Raw genomic sequence first — 7787 nt, forward strand, 5'->3', positions numbered from 1 at the left:
CGTGACACATGTATGTAGTGCTTATGAAGCCTTCATAAGTTGCACTTCATTTAAAGCTGGACCACTTGCACGATCAATGTTTTCCAGGCAGCACAAGTGATCACACTGGTCAGTTTTGCATAGGATTCAAACTTTCTCAAGCAACCATGGAGGCCCAGTCTACTGGAGAATGTGATAGCTGACTACTAATGTTTATTATGCCTTGTGTTTGAACCACAAGATGGTGACATAAAACAACGATGACATTAAATGGAAACAATGAAACAAATGAAATGAAATGAAACAACAAAGATTAATGATGTTAATAACATGTATTCTACCATATCTAATCATGTTGAAATATAATGCAAGTAATAGCCCAATGTATTCAACATCTTGATGTTCATCCCTCATTACCCTAATTACTATAACACACCCTTCACTGTGTTCATTGGTTACACTAATTGCAATCTTTGTCTACATAAGCTGGTTTAAGCATTCATTATGAAACCCTGAAGAAGGCACTGCATTGCTGAAACGTTGGTTATTAGGTTTAACCATAACATTTTTGGGAGCATACAGTGCATTCAGAAAGTATTCAGACCACTTGACTTTTTCCACATTTTGTTACGTTACAGCCTTATTCTAAAATAGATTAAATTGTTTTTTTCCCTCATCAATCAACACACAATACCCCATAATGATAAAGCAAAAACAGGTTTTTAGACATTTTTGCAAATGTATTAAAAATAAAAAACTGAAATCACATTTACAAAAATATTTTAAGACCCTTTACTCAGTACTTTGTTGAAGCACCTTTGGCAGCGATTACAACCTCGAGTCTTCTTGGGTATGACGCCACAAGCTTGACACACCTGTATTTGTGTTTCTCCCATTCTTCTCTGCAGATCCTCTCAAGCTCTGTCAGGTTGGATGGGGAGCGACGCTGCACAGCTGTTTTCAGGTCTCTCCAGAGATGTTAGATCGGGTTCAAGTCCGGGCTCTGGTTGGGCCACTCAAGGACATTCAGAGACTTGTCCCGAAGCCACTCCTGCATTGTCTTGGCTGTGTGCTTAGGGTCGTTGTCCTGTTGGAAGGTGAACCTTCGCCCCAGTCTGAGGTCCTGAGCACTCTGGAGCAGGTTTTCATCAAGGATCTCTCTATATTTTGCTCCGCTAATCTTTCTCTCGATCCTGACTAGTCTCCCAGTCCTTGCCACTGAAAAACATCCCCACAGCATGATGCTGCCACCACCACTCAGGCCAAAGAGTTCAATCTTGGTTTCATTAGACCAGAGAAAGAATTTTGTTTCTCATGGTCTAAGAGTCCGTTAGGTGCCTTTTGGTAAATTCCAAACAGGCTGTCATGTGCCTTTTACTGATGAGTGGCTTCTGTCTGGTCTCTCTACCATAAAGGCCTGATTGGTTGTCCTGCAGAGATGGTTGTCCTTCTGGAAGGGGAAGGTTCTCCACAGAAGAATTCTGGAGCTCTGTCAGAGTAGCCTTCAAGTTCTTGGTCACCTCCCTGACCAAGGCCCTTCTCCCCCGATTGCTCAGTTGGGCCGGGCAGCCAGCTCTAGCAAGAGTCTTGGTGGTTCCAAACTTCTTCCATTTCAGAATGATGGAGGCCACTGTGTTCTTGGGTAACTCCGACACAATTCTGTCTTGGAGCTCTACGGACAATTCCTTCAACCTCATGGCTTGGTTTTTGCTCTGACATGCACTGTCAACTGTGGGACGCTATATAGACACGTGTGTGTCTCTTTCCAAATCATGTCCAATCAATTGAATTTACCACAGGTGGACTCCAATCAAGTTGTAGAAACATCTCAAGGATGATCAATGGAAACAGGATGCACCTGAGCTCAATTTCAAGTCTCATAGCGAAGGATCTGAATACTTATGTAAATAATGCCTTTTTTTCATTTATACATTTGCAAAAATTTCTAAAACCTGTTTTCCCTTTGTCATTATGGGGTATTCTAAAATGATTTAATCAATTTTAGAATAAGGCTGTAACAAAATGTGGAAAAAAGGGAAGGGGTCTGAATGCACTTTCTGAATGCACTGTATATAGAGTGTGACTTTCTTTTTATGCAAATGCAGACTACCTGCTCGTAATATACGTTAATGAGGCCAAGTTTACCATGGCCAAGTTTACCATGGCCAAGGTTTCAGGTCCATTTCTGGAGAGGTGTTATTGGTGATCCACCTGGAGCACTCTTTGTTGGAGAAAGATGGCATCAGTGCAGTTCCAGGTAGCCTAGATATTCTCCAGTACTATATTTTCCAGTACTCTATACTTTTTAGCCAGTAGTTCTGAAATTAGCGCTCACGAGACAAAAGTGGTCCCAGTAAATTGCATACCATGTCACATATGTGTCGATATGTGCACCACATCATTACTTTCTCTCTCTCACTGCTGTGTGTGCTGAACCCTTTGGCCCGCCCTGCAATCTCATTGGATAACGTGGGACAGGCCTCTTGCTAGCTTTCACTCAAATGGCAAGGGGCTGAACCTCATTGGCTAAACCTCGAATTGCTAGGGGGCTCACATGGTCCAAGCCTGCAGTACTCAAAATGGCATGCACAGCTTCCATAAAACAGTCACTTTCACACATCATTATGCTTGGTGGAACAGTAAGACATAGTCCAGCTCTACAACACAACACAAAAGACATGTCATGACTATTCAATTTTCACAATGATTTTCTTTTTGATTCTAAGAGGAGCTGTGATAACTAACTACAAACATGAACGGTCTATAGCGTTCTAAAAACACTCATCCATGCAGTCAGGTTTATAACAATTCAAGAGTCTTCCCATAGGTGGCAGAAGAACAGAGGAGAGTATTTTCCTCACCCATAAAGTAGCATGCATTAGGATGGAAAATAACCTGTCATTTTCTTGGAGGACTTTTCCATTAGTTAATTGAGCTTCATATCATAAGACTGGAATCAAACTGGATTCAACTCAGTAATTCAACACCACCTCTGATGGCAAAATGTTACTTAAACCCTCGGCTCCAACAATAGGAGCATAGGCCATTGACGAATGTCCTCCATCTTACTCAGTTATGGGCAAGTTTTTTCAGGACACACCAGTTGAGACCGCTCTCAGTCATTTCTGCCTGGACATCTCTCCTTCAAGTGTTTCTGGGTCGCCCCTGTTTCTTTTCCCCCGGCAAAATTGGGGCAAAATAAAGTTATTATAACCTGGCCTATATATAATCATGATGAATTGTAAAGAGCAGGGCTTTTTTAACCTAAAATGAGGTGTTCCATTTGTCAATGTGAGTGTGTGTGTGTGTGTGTGTGTGTGTGTGTGTGTGTGTGTACGTGTGTGCTCCGGTATATGAATAGTGCTGTGAATAGGATGTAACATACATACTGTAGCTTCAACTGGCAATGATGTGAAGCATAGCATAGATAAGGCATACTTTTATACAGCAGCTCACCTTTATGCTCAATGGAAGCGCTCCTCTGGGTACAGAGTAGTCCTCTCAAGTGGTCTAAGTCAAGCATGAGCATCAAGGGCCCAAATCATACAATGAAATGATGACACAATGCATCCCTCTAACCTAACTCATCCTATTATTTTCCCTCTTCATTCCCAGAATTACACTTATGTTCCCACTAGGGGTTGGAACTGGTTCATCGAACAGAACTGAAACCTAGAAAATAAATGTGAGAATGCTGTTCATTGACTATAGCTCAGCGTCCAACACTATAGTGCACACGAAGCTCATCACTATGCTAAGGACCCTGGGACTAAACACCTTCCTCTGCAACTGGATCCTGGAATTCCTGACGGGTCGCCCCCAGGTGGTAAGGGTAGGCAACAACACGTCTGCCAAGCTGATCCTCAACACTGGGGCCCCTTAGGGATGTGTACTTAGTCCCCTTCTGTACTCCCTGTTCACCCATGACTGCGTGGCCAAACACAACTCCAACACCATCATTAAGTTTGCTGATGACACAACAGTGATAGGCCTGATCACCGACAACGATGAGACAGCCAATAGGGAGGAGGTCAGAGTGTGGTGCCAAGACAACAACCTCTCTCTCAATGTGAGCAAGACAAAGGAGCTGATCGTGGACTGCAGGAAAAGGCGGGCCGAACAGACCCCATTAACATCAATGGGGCTGTAGTGGAGCTGGTTGAGAGTTTAAAATTCCTTGGTGTCCACATCACCAACGAACTATCATGGTCGAAACACACCAAGACAGTCGTGAAGAGGGACTGAAAAGATTTGTCATGGGTCCCCAGATCCTCAAAAAGTTCTACAGCTGCACCATCGAGATCATCCTGGCTGGTTGTATCACCGCCTGGTATGGCAACTGCTCGGCATCTGACCGTAAGGCGCTACAGAGGGTAGTGCGTACGGCCCAGTACATCACTGGGGCCAAGCTTTCTGCCATCCAGGACCTGTATAATAGGCAGTGTCAGAGGAAAGCCCATAAAATTGTCAGAGACTCCAGTCAGCCAAATAATAGAATGTTTTCTCTACTACCACGCGGCAAGCGGTACTGGAGCGCCAAGTGGTACCGGAGCGCCAAGTCTAGGACCAAAAGGCTCCTTTACAGCTTTTACCCCCAAGCCATAAGACTGCTGAACAATTAATCAAATGGCCACCAGACTGTTACATGAATACTTCCACAGGAGCACAGTAGGTGCTGAAAAACGAAAGTCTACACAACGCCAGATGGGGATGCCTGAGCTAAGGCCTAAACAAGACTGCACTACAAGGTGGAATTCAACATTTTATACGTTGAAGCGGTTTCTTGAGTTCTTGAAGGATCTCATCATCTCTACCCTGGCCATTGTCCATGCACCTGTTGATGCTTTGACCCAAGAGGAATGGGAGGTGGTGGAGGATGTATGCAGAGTCCTGGAACCCTTTGAGCAGGTCACTGTGGAGATCAGTGGAGAGAGGTACAGTAAGCAGTTATTACTACATCATTATTTAATCCAGTATTATATATGTATATGAGCAGTAGATGAAAATGTAGTATCAGTAGACAAAACATGAACCTGAACTAATAAGTTCCTGTTCTCTCTTTTCAGCTATGTGACAGCCTCAAAAATGATACTCCTGTGTAAGGGTCTGCAGCGAGTCACAGCCAGCTGCCAGAGAGAAGCAAATGTAACCACAGGACATGTGACACAGAATGGAATATAATCACGTGCTATCAGAAACAGCTGCACTTGACCCCAAGTTTAAGAAGTTAGCCTTCAGTGATTCCAGAGTGATTGATGAGGCTCTTCAAAGAATAACCTCAGCAGCAGGGAGGGACAGCCCCAGCAGTCAGCTGGCTCAGGCACGAGGGCAACAGGAAGAAGAGGGATCAGATGGAGCAGAAGCACCAGCAGTAGTGCCACAAACGTCTGCTCTTTGGATGCTGTTTGACGAGAGAGCAACTGGGGATGCAGCACGAAGGAATCCCTCTGCAGATGCCATAATGGAGGTCCGATCCTATTTGGAGGATCCCCTTATCCAAAGATCTGCAGATCCTCTGAGCTGGTGGAAGAACAAGGCCTCTGTCTACCCACGGCCTACTAAAGTCATGACAGAGAGACTCTGCATAGTGGCCACATTCGTTCCCTCTGAGAGGGTCTTCTCGAAACGGGACAAATAATTACTGAGAGAAGAAACCGCATCAGCCCCTCGAAAGTGTTACATTTATATGCACTTTGTTGTTAAGAAAAAGAAAGGAGCAGCTGCGGACCAGAAGACTGCAGCCAAGGCAGCACTGGTCCACACCTGCATGTCTGTCTGGTGAGTTGTATTGGTTGGTACTGTATGCACCTTTAGGTTCCTCTCTATGTGTAGGCTATTGTACTGGCCAGTGTGGTACAGTCTTTCATATGTTTAGCCATTTGTTGCATCGCATTGCTTAGTTTATAATTTGTCAACTTTGAATTCAATCTAGTTGACCTAGTATTTTATATCAAACCTACCTTACACATCCAGTTGTCTCTTCATTTGTAACTCACCCACCAAACATCACACTATGCTGTTTTACATGTTGTGTTGTGTGTGCAGGTCTAATTCCTGAAATGGAAAAGCAGAAGTCTGTGCGCTCTTGGAAAGGGATAAAAGTTCATATGGTGCTCTTTGATGTCCCAGGTTTGTGGCATTGGTGAATAAATCATTTAATCTTTACTTCAAAGTCAGATGTTTATATGTTATGTATAAAAGTCATATGTATGCATTTCTTTACTATTTTGATTTCTTTAAAACAATGTAATTATTGGAGTTCAGATGTTTGACTTGATTTAAAAGTATATATATATATATTAACCTTTAACTAGGCAATTCAGTTAAGAACAAATTCTTATTTACAATGACGGCCTACCAAAAGGCCTCCTGCGGGGACGGGGGCTGGGATTCTAGCGACTCCTTGTGGCGGGCCGGGCACACGCACGCTGACTTTGGTCACTAGCTGTTCGATGTTTCCTCCGACACATTGGTGCTGCTGACTTCTTGGTTGAGCAAGCAGTGTATCAAGAAGTAGTGTGGCTTTGCGGGGTCGTGTTTCGGAGGATGCATGGCTCTCGACCTTCGCCTCTCCCGAGTCCGTACGGGAGTTGCAGCGATGGGACAAGACTGTAACTACAATTGGATATCACAAAATTGGGGAGAAAAAGGGGTTAAAAAAATATAAACAAAAAAGTAAGAAAGAAACACACCTGTCTATATAAGGTTAACAGTTGACAGTGCATGTCAGAGCAGAAACTATACCATGAGGTCCAAGGAACTGTCTGTAGATCTCTGAGAGAATTGTGATGAGGCATATGTAATAGGGTTGGTTATGTTTCCACTTGCTTCTAAAGAAATGTGTATTTAATGTTCAAGCACTCTTATTGGTTGGTTAAATTCCGATGACAATAAGGCGTGTTGTTATTGGCACCGCTTGCAGATCGGGGGAGATTGTGAACGTCAGGTCTCCCCAGTATGAAAATGTGATGCAAGGGGTAGGTCACGTTCTGAATACTGAATTCTATTTTTATATTTTACAATGTGTACAAGTTTGCTGTACATTCCTGATTTATACATGTGTGGGTATATGGTACCTGTTAGGGATTGAGGGGCTTTCTGGAATATGCTTTGGTCAGGGAGGTGACCAAAAACCCAACGACCACACTGAAAGAACTACGGAGTTCCTTGGCTGAGATGGGAGAACCTAAGAGAAGGACAACAGTCTCTACAGCACTTCACTAATCTGGGCTTTATGGGAGAGTGGCCAGACAGAAGCCACTCCTGAAGTTTGTAAAAAGGACTGTGAAAGACTAAGAGTATAGGGGAACATATTCTGTGGTCTGATGAGACAAAAATTGAACTCTTTGGCCTAAATGCAAAGTGCTATATCTGGAGAAAACCAGGAACAGCTCATCACCCATTTAACACCCTCCCTATCGTGAAGCATGGTGGTGGCAGCATCATGCTATGGGGATGCTTAATTTAATGTAATGTTGAGCTAAATGTAAAAATTAAAAAAACATGATTACAGAGGTTTAAAAAGGAACAGAAAGGAACGATATAAAACAGTACTTTTTGGGGTTTCGACCTGGTTCAGAACTTTATTTTGCTGGTCGTAGCTGTGGAACGGATTAAAAAAAATGGTTCTATTCAGAACTAAATTATTGGAAAATAACTTTGGTTCCAACCATTGGTTCCCACCCCTCTGCTTCTAAATTTACACACAGGGACAAAAGCCTTGTTAATAATTAAGAGCTTGTTTGTGTTTTTTTGAAACATGAGGCCTCCTCTTTGCTGTGTTCCGTGTGTGTAGTGGAGGTTCATAG

General features: G+C 43.3%; 1 long non-coding RNA gene across 1 annotated transcript; it reads left to right on the plus strand.

The window, feature by feature from the left end:
- The first annotated feature begins 5670 nt into the window (after positions 1-5670).
- Positions 5671-6144, plus strand: LOC115196913 (uncharacterized). Its single transcript, XR_003878930.1, has 2 exons — positions 5671-5757; positions 6025-6144. It is a non-coding gene; the product is annotated as an uncharacterized LOC115196913 (long non-coding RNA).
- Positions 6145-7787: the final 1643 nt, after the last annotated feature.

The sequence above is a fragment of the Salmo trutta genome, chromosome 7 (genome assembly GCF_901001165.1).
Source record: "Salmo trutta chromosome 7, fSalTru1.1, whole genome shotgun sequence".
Lineage (NCBI taxonomy): Eukaryota > Metazoa > Chordata > Actinopteri > Salmoniformes > Salmonidae > Salmo > Salmo trutta.